The following is a 14444-nucleotide window of genomic DNA, read 5'->3' on the forward strand; positions in this document are numbered from 1 at the left end:
GTTGCCCAATAGTCAAATAATCACAGATCAAATGAGATAATGACAAGCAGCATGATGCAGTGAAAGGGGTAATAGATTTGGAATAAGAGAACCTGAGTTCAAATCTTACCTTTATTACCTATGATATTAGGCAAGCCACCTGACTTCTCTGGTGCTCAATTTCCTCATCTATAAAATGAGGTAGTAGAGTTAGATAGCTTCTAAGGTCCCTTATTGCTCCAAATCTATGATCTTTAGTGCTTTATAAATCTTACAATTAGGTGCCATAGTGGAGAGAGTGCTGGGTCTGAAGTCAGGAAGACCAGATTTCAAATCTAGCCTCAGATACTTATTAGCCATATGAACCTGGGAAAGTCAATTAACTCTTGTCTGTCTCAGTTTCCTCAACTATGAAATGGGGTTATTAATAGCACCTACATCCCTGTGTTGTTGTGAGGATAAAATGAGGTAATGTAACACATTGCCTGTCACACACTAGGCACTTATAAATACTTTTTCCCCTCCTCCCATAAAGCACTATATAGATGTGAACTATTACTCTTGCTATAGTTCTTCTATTCTACATCCTTGAGGCCTCCAATCAGAACCCAAACACAAGGGGCCAACAGGGCTACTGGATAATTTCAACAAGAGGATAAAAGCAGGAAGGGGTAAATGATATGGCATGAGTGCAATTTCAATTGTCAGAGATAGGTTGCTATTGTTATGGTATAGCACCAAAATGATTAAATAACTGTAAGGTATGTGCCAACTGGAAAGTGACCTCCAGAAAGATAGTCCTTTCTTTCCCTGCTCTTTTGTTCAATTAACTCCTCAGACTGAGCTCTTTTTATAGTGTTGCTGCTGTCATCAACCCAGTCTTCCTAAACTCAAGTTTATTTTGTAACTGTTCCTCTAATTGGGTTTTTTCAATGGCAAGAAAACTTAAGAAATTAAATAATGAGCAAACGAGTCTTTAAACACCAGGGCTCCATTTAAAGTTCTCTTGAAAACTCTTCAGCTCTGAAGGACTGCATTGGAAGGCCATCCATTCAACATGTCAGGAAGGATTTAAAGAAATGAAGCATTGTTTAAAAACTGTGAACAACCCACTGTAAAAGAAAATGAATACATTTTGGAAATTAAGGCCTACATTATATTTCAAAAGACCAAAGAATAAAAAATGTCCTTGGACTAAACTAGGTGAAAATGATTTTGAGAATACCACTTTAAATGTGAAAGGCACAATAATTAATAAATGAAATTGTGGTTGGATGTATTCTTATTGGTTCTTATTTCTCACGTTTGTGAATTTGACTATGGTTAAGTTCAGACTAAATTTTTATAGAATCATAGAATTTGAGGATTAGAAGCAGTCATTTAGGCTAACCCATACACAAAACCCAGGGGCAGCTAGGTGGTGCAGTGGCACCTAAAGTTGGGAGAGCCTGAGTTCAATCAAATCCGACCTCAGATTCTTAGTAGCTATGTGACCCTGGGCAAGTAACTTAACCCTGTTTACATCAGTTTCCTCAGCTGTAAATTGAACTGTAGAAGGAAATGGCAAATCACTCCAGTTCAAACCAAATTCAGGTTCAAAACTGCCTAAAAAAACAACCAGTATTAGTTCCAGTTATCCTGATATGTATCTTGGCACCAGACCCAGATGGCTCTGGAGGAGAGAGGGAGGCTAATGATTTTGCACAGCCCTCCCTCACTTAAATTCATGGCAATTCATGGCAAGTCATGACATCATTCCAATGTCACAGTCCTCTTTGATAATGAAAGACAAACAACAACAACAACAACACAAAACTCATATTGTCCTCTATAACAAAGACAACAAATGGTTGTCCAGCCTCTTCCTGAAGACCTCCAAGAAAGAACTTTCCAGCTCTCAAGGCAGCTTATTCCACTTTTGGCCACCTTTTTTTAGGCAATAGGGGTTAAGTGACTTGCCCATGGCTACACAGCTAGTATCTGAGGTTGGTTTTGAACTCAGTTCCTGCTGACTCTAGGTTATCCACTGTACTATCTAGCTGCTCCAAATAACTCTAATTATTAGCAAGTTTTTCCTCACCTTGAGCATAAATTTGCCTCTCAGTAACTTCCATCCAGTACCCTGTTCTGCTCTCTGGCATTAAATATAATATTCCAATCTCTTCTCCACATGGTAGTCCTTCAAATACTTAAAGAAAGTTATACCCCCACCAAGTCTTCTCTGCTCAAGGCTATATATAGCCAGTTCCTTTAACCAATCTTTGTATGTCAATAAATCTAAGCCCTTCACCATCCCGATTGCACTCTTCTGGATACTCTCCAGCTCATACATATCTTTCTTAAACCATGGCACCTCAAACGGAACACATCACTCCAGGCGATGTCTGCTGAGAGCACAGTCCAGTAAGACTATCACTCTTCTATATGTCCAGAGGATCTGCTTCTCAATGCTGCTCAAGAAAGCATTAGCTGTTTTGATTACCACATACCACTGTAGATATATTTAGTTTTCAGTCCACTAAAATCCTCAGATTTCTTTCAGAATTGGTGTCTAGCCATTCCTCCCTCATATTTTACTTATGAATTTTTTGTCTTGTACCCAGGGTAAGGTTTTACACTTATCCCTACTGAATTTAATCTTATTTGATTCTGTCCAGTGCTTTAGCTTGTGAAAATCTTTCTGGATCCTAAATTGCCTTACAGTTTACAAACTGTCCCTCCCAGTATTGTGTTATCTGCAAAGTTCACAAGCATTCCATCTACTCCATCTATTCCTTTATCTAAGTGAACAATTGAAATATTCAAAAACAAAAGGTTGAGGATAGATCCCTGTGGCACTGGGGACTTCCTGCTACAGGGATACTGAACCATTAACATCCATTCTTTGAGTTTGGCCATCCATCCAGTTCTGAATTTATCTAGTCATATACTCATCTAGTCCATATCTCTCATATTTTTTCAACGAGAACATTGTATGTATGTATGTAATCAATAGCTTTCCTAAAGTCTGGATAAACTACATATATATGTATATATATACACATATATACATACACACACACACACACACACACACACACACACACACACACACACACACATATATATATGAGATTTACCTCATCCATGAACTTTGTTTTTCAGCCAATTAAATTCAGTAATAATAATTTCTTTGAGCTAACAAATAAGATGAGCAAAGTTTCTTGATAATAGATTCAACAAATTATGTTTCTACAAATTCAACAAAATCAATTCAACAATCACTGTTTAAGTACCTATTACAGTTGTTTAACAACAATTGTAAATATGAGGGTGGCTACTTTTTTGCCGCACTTGTCTTAGTGACTCCCACAACTAGGCAGAGGTCCTTGAACATAGGAGACACCCAATGCTATTGAACAAGAATTTATTTAGGATCTATTTCTTACATGCAAGGTTTTGGTCCTAGATGCTGGGAATACAAGGACAAAAGTGATACACCTGCTCTGAAAGAATTTACATTCTACAGTTAAATAAATTTGCATCATACAGAGTTAAACAAATAAAAAGAATAGAAACAAAATGGATATGAAGTAATTCCAGAGGAAGAAAGCACTAAGACCTTGGAGAACCAGAAAAAGTCTTGAATTGGAGGTGGTCCCTAAATGAGCCTTTTTTAGGGCCAGAGGTTTTAAGAGGAAGAAATGAAGAAGGAAAGCATTATAAGGTCATAGATTTAGGAATGGAGGGGACAGTCACTATAAAAATACTAAGACAGAAGATGGAATGCCAGGGACAGGAAAACAGCAATAAGGGGAATTTGATGGTGATGCACAAGATCATAGGCAAATCAATTCAGAGGAGGAAAGAATCTCACCAGTCCAACTTCCCTTTTACAGATGAGAGTAAGTGACTTATCCAAAGCCACAGAGGCAGCAAGTAGCAGAACTGAGATTTGATATTTCAATGCTTTAAAAAATTTGTTGAATTTAATTGACTTTCATAAGAAACTTTGCTTACCAGTTGATCATATCAAGACATTAAGATAGATAAATTTCTTTCAATGTCAGGTTTTTTTTGCCAGGAAGGGAACCCCCCCCCCCCAAAAAAAAAACCCTAAGCACCACTTAGACTCTAAAATAGGCTATGCTAGGAATAATCTTTTAGTCTCACTCCAAAACAGATACTACTCATCCCAGGTCCACTGCATGGAGCTACTTCCTTAAACATACATACATACATGTATACATATAAGACAATTTGAGAATTTCCAATTTTACACCCTCTAAGTATGGATCATTGGTTCAAAATCCCTTTTCATAAGTGCATTAAATCTTTACCGATGTTATGATTTTATGTAGTGAGTCAGAGTTGTATCTGTGCAGATCAGACTGACTCTTCATGATCATCTATATTGCAAAACAAGAGCTTGGAGGGTAAATGGCTGATTCAACTTGGTCACTAAAATTACTAGAACAAGTTAACCTTGCGAAGTTATTCTATAGTCACTAAAACAACAGGATAGGATTGACCATTGTTTAAAGATGGATACCCATGTTCATAGCAAAAACTAATCATCTTAGTACAATTAATTTAGAGTGAGGAGGGACCTCAGAAGTCATTGAGTCCAATACCTTCATACCTTCCTTTGAAGGGCAAGGAAACTGAAGACCAGGGAATTAAAATGACTTGCCCATGATCATGGAGGTATTGTGATGGTTAGGATTTGAACCTAGGTCCTGTAATTCCAAACCTAGCTTGCTTTTCCCTCTACCGTGCTGCCACCATAAACAACATGATGATATAGATGAAATGGTTCCCACTGGGCACAGTGGAAAACACTAAAGTCCTCTAATTTTCCTCAAGGGGGAACAATATGTGTGGCTTAGACTTTTCACATGGGTCCTGCAGAACATGGCTGATCCTGATCTGGTAGCAACCTGCTTTCTATAACTTCACACAACTTGTTTTCCTTAACTTTCTATTGAACTTAGAATGCATTATTCTATAAAATATTTGTCTAGGTTTGTGTTGTACCTGTCTACTAGACTATACACTCCATGAAAGCAGAAATTATATTTCATCTAATATTTGTATTTCCTTGAATGTGTAGGTCAGCAATTTGCATAAAGTAGGTGCTTTATTTATGTTTGTTGAGTGTGAGTTAATATATTAAGCAATAAGTGCCTACTATGTGCTAGATACTATTAGAAGCTTGAGATAAAAATTTTGAAAAGTAAAATAATCTCTAATCTCAAGGAGTTTACACTTTATTGAAACAGACAACAAGTACACACACACATATATAGGAGTATGTGGGGGCAACTAGGTGGCTCAGTTTATAGAGTACAGGCCCTGGCATCAGGAGGATCTGAGTTCAAATCCGGCCTCAGACACTTAACACTTACTAGCTGTAAGTGGGCAAGTCACTTAATCCCAATTGCCTCAAAAAAAAAAGGAGTATGTAGAAAATAAACACCACTAAATACAAAGAAGCTAAATCCAAGGTAATGACAGAGGGAGGGTATTAGTTGTTGAGGGGATCCAAAAACCTTCATCTAGAAGTTGGTACTTGAGCTATGCACTAAAAGAAGAGAGAGATTTTCTGAGTTGTAAATGACGAAGGAATGAGTCCCAGGAATAGGATATGGCCAGTATGAAGGGAAAGGGAAAACGAGTATCATGTGTGAGGAACAGAGAGAGAAATCTTGCTTATTTGGGCCATATCACTTGGGAATATAGGTAATGAACAAAGAAGCTGGAAAGATAGATTGGGGCCAGGTTAGAAAGGGCTCTTCAAAAGCTAAACATAGGAGCTTATATTTGCTCCTGGAGGTAATAAAGAGCCACTGAAGTTGTTTGAGTAGGGGAATGTAGGGGCCAAATTTAATATATGGAGAGTTAATTGGGTGGCTCGCCATAATATTGGGGTTCAGAAAACAATGAGGGACCTCTAGGTCCAAAACTTCCTCCCCTCCGAACTGCCTTTTAGTCGAATGATCACAAGTCTTTTCCGAGGGCTCTGCTATAGCTTGGAGCTTGATAACTCAGAGCATAAACTAGAGATTTTCCATAATAATGGAAGACAGTTTGGGCAAGAATATGGTATTTTGTCTTGCCTAATGTTTATTATCAGAGGGTCGTTGAGTAGGGTTTATTTCTATTTCATCTTCCAATGAATCATGAATGAGCTTGGTATATGGATGGAAAAACCCTTTGAATGAATATAAACCTCAGTGCCTCAAAGAGTATAATATGGCATGGATTATAGTAAAATGCTAACATTGAAAGAATACTTATTTTAAAAAGATAGGCCTTTGCATCAGGCAGAAGTGTGAAGTCACCAAAAACACTGCATAACTTCCCACAGGTAGTCCAGCCCACTCTCTCCCTTCAATCCTATGTTCTTTTCACTGTTCATATTCAGTGTCTATCAACATTGAGGAAGTAGCTCTCTGGGTTGTCTATGCAATGACATGTCATAGTCTAAACAAGCATGCTTCATTTACTTGCCCTTCCTTCCTTCCTTCCTTCCTTCCTTCCTTCCTTCCTTCCTTCCTTCCTTCCTTCCTTCCTTCCTTCCTTCCTTCCTTCCTTCCTTTCTTTCTTGGCAGGGCAATGAGGGTTAAGTGACTTGCCCAAGGTCACACAGCTAGTAAGTATAAAGTGTCTGAGGTCAGATTTGAACTCAAGTCCTCCTGAATCCAGGGCCAGCACTTTATCCACTGCACCATCTTACCTGCCCCCCAACTTGATTTTTCTATGAGGACAATTAGGCTGAATTCTATGAATCTGATTTAGGAGAATCTGTAGTTCTCCCAGGCTTATTGCAATCAGCACAATATCATTTGCACACAGGAGCTCCTGAAGGTCCTCTCCAGTTACAAGAAATCCCTCAGACTCTGCACTGGACATTCTCCATAATGGTGCCAAGTAAGGCAAGCCTACACCTCCCTGTTTTGTGCCTTACTTTGTAATAATAATCAGGTGGGTATTAAACAAATTCACGAAGCTGAATATTTCATATGACATTATCTTGTCTAGCAGAAGGAAAACTAGGATTTTTTAAAAAGGAAATTATTGTCTCGATAAGTCAGTAAATGTTAAAGTTTGTTTAGGTTTCTAAAAGAGGATTTTCAATCTGACAGCAAACTGGATAAAGAAGTATCATGGAAACAAAGACAGGTGGCTTATGTCATGCTATATGTAGCATCATGGATAAGAGGTGATTTATCCTTTTGATTAGGCAGAGGACTCCACAGGCAGAAAAATGTACAAATACCATGGCTGTATTTTGTGGTAAGATAAAAATTAGAGTAGCAAAAATCAGCTTTGGACAAATTGCTTTAGCTAAAATTTTAAAGTTAAGGAGTTGTTTCTGAATTCAGAAAAGCCCATGTTTTGTCAAAAGACACACTCATATGATTTCAAAATTTGATCTTTTAAAATTCTAATTGATATCAGTTTCACCAATTTTTCTAGTCTTTTATATTGTTTATTTTTGTGGGGCAACGAGGGTTAAGTGACTTGCCCAGGGTTACACAGCTAGTAAGAGTCGAGTGTCTAAGGCCTCATTTGAACTCAGGTCCTTCTGAATCCAGGGCCCGTTCTTTATCCACTGTGCCACCTAGCTGCCCCACCTCCAGTCTTTTAATGAAATAAAACATGATATAATGTGAGGCAGCTTGCTTTGAATAATCCAATAGACCAACATTTTCTCAATTTAATATTTTGGAATTATTTTACTCTGTAATTATAACATGGAAAACAATGGTTGTAATAATAAATAACTTCATCCCATTGTATGTCAGTCTTCTACCTTTGGGGAATGGGAAAAAATGACATTTCATTATGTTTCATCTTTTTGTCTCCTCGACTGCCCTCCCTGAATGAAAGGGAAGGAGAGAAATGCTGTTTCATCAGCTCCCCACACTAGTCTCACATGAGCTGCCCAAAGTCCTGAGAGGATTCCATCCTAAGACCATACTCCTAGGGATATTGATAACCTAGCTGAATTCATTCCTGGATTAATACACTTTCACTCAGCGTTGCTCTTCCCAGCTCAATACTTCTGAATCTGTTTCATGGGTTTCTATGACTCCAACTTCACCACTAAGTGGCCTGTTGATGAGTCTCTCTGTCCTTGGCTGTTTCAATCTTTAGAAAGTAGACTCAAAGCCTTTTTAACAAGCAAGAATTGGCCAAGAATTGGGGACTACTCCACTGGCATGCTTTTGAAAAAACATAACCAATAATGGCATTGAAGTAGGACTTTCTAAACAATGTACATAGTGGTGAATATATGCATATAACCATACATATTATATGAAAATATCTTCTTTACTATATATACACATGTATAATATCTATAGTGGAAATATATGTGCATAAATGCATGTATACACATTATTTACAGATAGCATTGTATAATGCATGAGTCATTACAACATTATTGTCAGGAATGATACCTACTGGTTTTGTGACCTTGGGCAATTCACTTAACCACTCGGTGCCCCATGAAAATCTCTGAGACTATAACTTGCAGAATAGGTGCTAAGGGAATTACCTCACTGTAGTTCTCTACATTAATGAAATCACATCACTCACACACACACACACACACACACACACACACACACACATACACACACACACACACACACACACACACACACAGGAGTATTGGAGATGGTCATAAGACAGGAATAATGACTTCACCTGTAATTCCATTGGGGTAGGGAACTTGCAGTGAGGAACATCCTTTACATTGAAGATCAGCAACATCTTCTCTGAAACTTCTAGCCATAGAGAATTTTTTGGGTGCTGAGAGTCACACAACCAGTATATGTCAGAGACAAGACTTGAACTCAGATCTTCCTAGTTCTGAGTACAGTTGTTATTGTTTTTATTGACTGTGCCATATCACCTCACTTACTATCAAGGAGATAATATTTATAAAGGGCTTAGCACAGTGCCTAGAATATGGTAGGCACTTAATAAGTACTTGTTTCCTTCCCTTACCTCTTACTAGTATTTTACCTCTCATAACTTACTTAACATTTCAGGGCTTCAGTTGCTTTACCTGTTAAATGGGGGAGTTGCACTAAATGGCCCCTAAATCTAGGATCCTATGAGTTCACAATAATAATAAGTAAAAATAGTAACAGCTAGCATTTATATAGTGCTTACCATGTACCAGGTATTACACTAAGTTCTTCACAATTATTTTTAAATTTTTTTAGTGAGGCAATTGGAGTTAAGTGACTTGCCCAGGATCACACAGCTAGTAAGTGTCTGAGGCCGGATTTGAACTCAGGTACTCCTGATTCCAGGGCCCATGCTCTATCCACTGCGCTACCTAGCTGCCCCAGTTCTTTACAATTATGATCTTATTTAATCCTTAAAATGATCCTGTAATGTAGGTATTTAACAATGCCCATTTTACAGATGAGGAAACTGAGGCAAAGAGAGGTTAAATGACTTGCACAACGTCACACAGCTGGTAAATGTTTGAGGCCAGATTTTTTTTGTGGGGTATTGAGGGTTAAGTGACTTGCCCCGGGTCACACAGCTAGTAATTATCAAGTGTCTGAGGCTGGATTTGAATTCAGGTCCTCCTAATCCAGGGCCAGTGCTTTATCTACTGCACCAGCTAGCTGCCCCCTTGAGGCCAGATTTTAACTCAGGTCTTTCTGACTCCATGTTCAGTGATCTAACACCTAGCCCCCTGTTTAAACATAAACAAACAAATAAATAGATAAATAAATGAATTAATGAAAAAATATATATATACACAAACCTATATGAAATATATATATATATATTTATATGAAATGACTTTACAAAGGATCCTCAGTCTAGAATCCTATGGTTTCATAATGTATTCACATACATATGCACCATATATATATACACATATACATAATTACATACATACATAAAATCTGGTATATTATATATGTTTTAGATATTTGCATACATACATACATATATATAGATAGATATTCATATATTAAACTCTATCAGAGTGCCTAATTCATACAAAATCTGCCAACTTTTATATAACCAAGTTATGTGATTATTTAAGAAATATTTTGTAATCACAAAGTACTTTTATTTTGATAATAGAAGAAAAAAGGGACTTTATTTTTCTCCCTGAATAGAATCAATGCCCTAGTATCTATAAACCTTGTGATCTTTGGCCTCTATTGTAAATTGACCTTGCACGTGCCTGTCTGATACATGAACCATGCAAAATCTTTTTAGAGCGCTTTTCAACTCTATCCCATTACTTGTTATTACTTAACATTTACACTATAAAGATTTAACAATCAAAATAATGTGCTACGTATCAAATTGAATAAGATATTATAGCTACCTAGATGAATTGATAGTTTAATTGGATTTGAGCAGGCTTCTGCTTTATGTGGAGATATTTCTTTTTTTTTTTAGAGTAAAAGAACAAGGAATGAAATACTATTTGAGAATAAAAAAAATGCCTCTCTTCCCATATCCTACAACATGCTTCTATAGTGTAGAGTCAATCATTAATATTACAATGTTACAGAAAAGTAAAATCTACTTTTGAATTTTTATTGGAGTATCAAGATGATGACATTTCTTAACTGCCATGTTCTGTAATCAGGTTTCCTTATTTCAAGAATAAACACTATACTGCTGAGTTATTTCACAGATTTAGATCTGAAAGGGACTTTACAGGTCATTGAGTCCAAGGCCCTCAGTTTAAAAATGAGGAAATTGGGGCAGCTAGGTGGCGCAGTGGATAGAGCATGGGCCCTGGAGTCAGGAGGACCTGAGTTCAAATCCAGTCTCAGACACTTAACACTTACTAGCTGGGTGACCCTGGGCAAGTCACTTAACCCCAATTGCCTCACACACATACACACACACACAAATTAGGAAATTGAGTCCCAGAGAAGTTGTGACTTATCTAAAGGCAAATAATTCAAAGCATCAAAGGTGGAATTTGAATCCTGTTGTACTGACTAAAAAGTTTTTCTTTTGAAGGAAAACTCTTTGACCACTGCATGTGTTAAATGCTTGTAAAATGTCTCTTTTTTCCCCAATTGCTAGTTTTCAGAGAAAAAAGAGAATGAATTATTTTAATTAGCATTCCAGACAATAAATTTATGTGCTTTGGAATGGCATGATAAATATAAGTTAATGTTTTGATACAGATAGACCCTTAGAAGACAAAATGCTGTCTTAGAATTATAAAAAATACAGAATTTAATCTCAGAGTTAAAAGAAACCTCAGAGATCATCTTGTCCAACTCATGCTTTTCAAGGTCTTATAAGTATAGATTACCAATGTCCATATCCTCTAACATGGGCACTCTTATTCATAACCATAGGAATGAATCATTACCACACTAACATAATCATGATTCTTTTTAAGGATGTTCCTCAGTCTCAAGTGATGAAATTAGCTGACTATATTAAGATTATCTTAATTGAAGTAATTCATATTTCTAGCAGTACTTTAAAGTTACATTTTGCTTTTATTTTCAGGGAAAGAAAATATACAAGATAAATATATAAATACAGGAAGGAACTATGATCTCACCAGAGATATAAAGGATGTCTGTTTTCTAGACTCTGATATGCACCAGTGTGGATACCCTATAAAGTTCATCCATCACTATATATTTCATGGACAGACACTGAAAATGAACAATGAAGTTGGACCCAGAATTAAATAGGAAGAGGAGAGTAGGCTAGATTGGGTTGGAAATTTTCAAAGTTCCTTTAAGGACAACAAACTTTCCCCTGAATTAAAGGTCTAACTTCTTAATACCAATATTCTTCCAGGGATGTTTGGCTGTGAGAAAAGAAACCCTTCAGTTTTTGGACAACTGAAAAATCACCCAATGTGTAATTCAGAGTTGAACAGTGTACTTGAAGCATGTTGCAACTCATTATAAACTGGGAATTAATTAGAAATGGAGTCATAGATGTATGCATGAGAAAAAAGTTGAGTGAGTCTCATCAGCTGGTAGATAGAATGACAGATCACAACCCCTATGCTACATTCATAGCCTCATGGTGTTTACAGAAATCAAGAAAGGTCCCCAGAATGTTGGGTAGACAAGTACTGATGAACTTAAGAGAAGACATGGTCATAGAATAGGCTGAAATCCATACTGTCAGAGGGACTAGCCACACAGATGAAATCATAGTTCCATTTGAGTATTTAAATAATTATTTACTTACATCATTTTAGTCCACTTGGTTTTTAAATTACTAAATTCTTACTCAGCTTAGACCTTTATCCTTTTCAAATTTCTTTGAAAGACAATAGTCCGTAATAGTGGCTTTATCATGTAGGCTTGGGATTCAACCATTCACCAACGAGTACCTTCCTAGTACAAGAAACCATAAAAGATGCTGGGGGAGATATAAAGATGAATCAGACATCGGCCATGCCCTTAAGAATTTATAATCTAGTGTAGAAGGTGGTTATTGAAAATATTCAAATAACTATGTTATAAAGAATTATGAGAAAGTATGCTGCTGGTGGTTAAAGACTAGGTTTGATATCAGGAAGATTTCAATTAAAGTCTTACCTCAAGCAACATACAATAGTAGTTATGTGACCTTGGGAAAGTCATTTAAATTCTTAGTGCCTTGAATGCCACCTTTTAGAGAGAGGGAGTTTTTGCATCAAAAGTATCCCCATTGAAAAAAAATCATTGGTCTGGACCAAAAATGATAGTAACCATATAAAATATTGATATGTTTATTATCTGATAATTGCACTAGAAGGGGAATACCAAGAGTTCTATGGAGATTCAGGAGAGAGAGAGAGAGACACACACACACACACACACACACACGGACAGAGGGAGGGAGGGGGAGAGAGAGAGAGAATGAATGAGAATAAGAGTACATCTGGTTGGATGAAAATAGGAAAGGCTTCATGAAGTAGTTAGTAGTTCAGCTGTCCTTTGAAAGCTAATAGCTAACAATAGTAAAGGTTGGCATTTATACAGGGTGTCCTAAAATTTTTAGTGCAGATTTAAGCTTTAATAGGTTAAAGCTGCACTAAAACTTTTGGTACACCTCTGTATATAGTACATTAAAGTTTGCAAAATGCTTTCTATTCATTACATTCTTTGAGCTTCATTTCAACCTTGTGTGGTAAGTCATGAACTTGTTATCCACAATTTATAGGTGAAGAAACAGATTCAGAGAGATGAAGTGACTTGCCCAAAGTCACATGACTTGTCTCTTAGCCAGACCTCAAGCCTAGGTAGTCTGACTAAATCCAGTGGCAGAGATGTGAAGGAAGGCATTTCGACTGGAGGGAATAGCACAAGCAAAGGCAGAGAAGCAAGAAAGGATGGGAACATCTGGTCCAGTTCAGCTGAGGTATAAGGTCATATAGTAGGGGTTAAGGATGGAAAAGTCAGTAGGGATCCTATTATAGAGTAAGTAGGAAGTTTTGAAAATATTTAAACTGGAGACTGATAAGATTAGAATTGTGATTTTGGAAGACTAATCAAGTGCCTTCAGTCCAGAGGCAAAATATCTTCATTCAGATGACCTCCCCTTCTATTGGTAAAACAAAATCATTAAAGAAATGGGTGGGGAGCAGCTAGGTGGCACAGTGGATAAAGCACTGGCCCTGGATTCAGGAGGACCTGAGTTCAAATCCAGCCTCAGACACTTGACACTTACTAGCTGTGTGACACTGGGCAAGTCACTTAACCTTCATTGCCCTGGGTGGGGGGGGAGGGAGAAAGAAATGTGGTAGTCAAGGAACCTGTGTGCTATTCAGAAAATGGAAAATGAGCAGAAAAAGGGACTGGAAAGAAAGTACATATAGGGTTAAATAGATGATTCCAGTCTAGCTCAGGCCAAGAATCCTGACTGTTCTCAGTGGTCGAAATTGTTTACTCCGGAAATTCAGACTATACTAGCGCTTAGCCATTTCTGCAATGGTGAGGTGAAGATGCTAACCTTTTGTGGACCTCCCTTCTCCTCCCTCACCTCAAGGGCACGGGTGCCACTGAAAAACACCTGAGATAAATATACGTAGCAATTCGCAGCTCCCCAGCATGAACACTTAGTTCTTTTCTGTTTATTTCCTTCCCCATTTTGTCCCCTTCTGTTTTACCCCGTTTCAACTCTCCAATTAGTCCTTCTCCTCTTAATCAACCAACAATCATTCAGTGAGACTTCACTAGGTACAAGGAACCCTACTGAACATTGTGAGGAATGCAGAGATCCTGGAATGAGATAGAAAGATCTATAATAGGGTCTGCCCTGAAGAAGCTCAGTTTAGTTAAACCCAAAGGAGACCTCCATCGACTTCATTCTGCCCCCACGGGGGTACTCTCAGCTAAAGGTAAACTGTACCTTTTAGTCCATCAGTTATGTTAGTCTAAGGGTCAGGAGAAGAAATTACAACTTCTATAACAAAAGTTTTTTCAAAGAAAAATTGTAAGTAATTTCTTACTTCT

The sequence above is a fragment of the Dromiciops gliroides genome, chromosome 4 (genome assembly GCF_019393635.1).
Source record: "Dromiciops gliroides isolate mDroGli1 chromosome 4, mDroGli1.pri, whole genome shotgun sequence".
In the NCBI taxonomy this organism is placed as follows: Eukaryota; Metazoa; Chordata; class Mammalia; order Microbiotheria; family Microbiotheriidae; genus Dromiciops; species Dromiciops gliroides.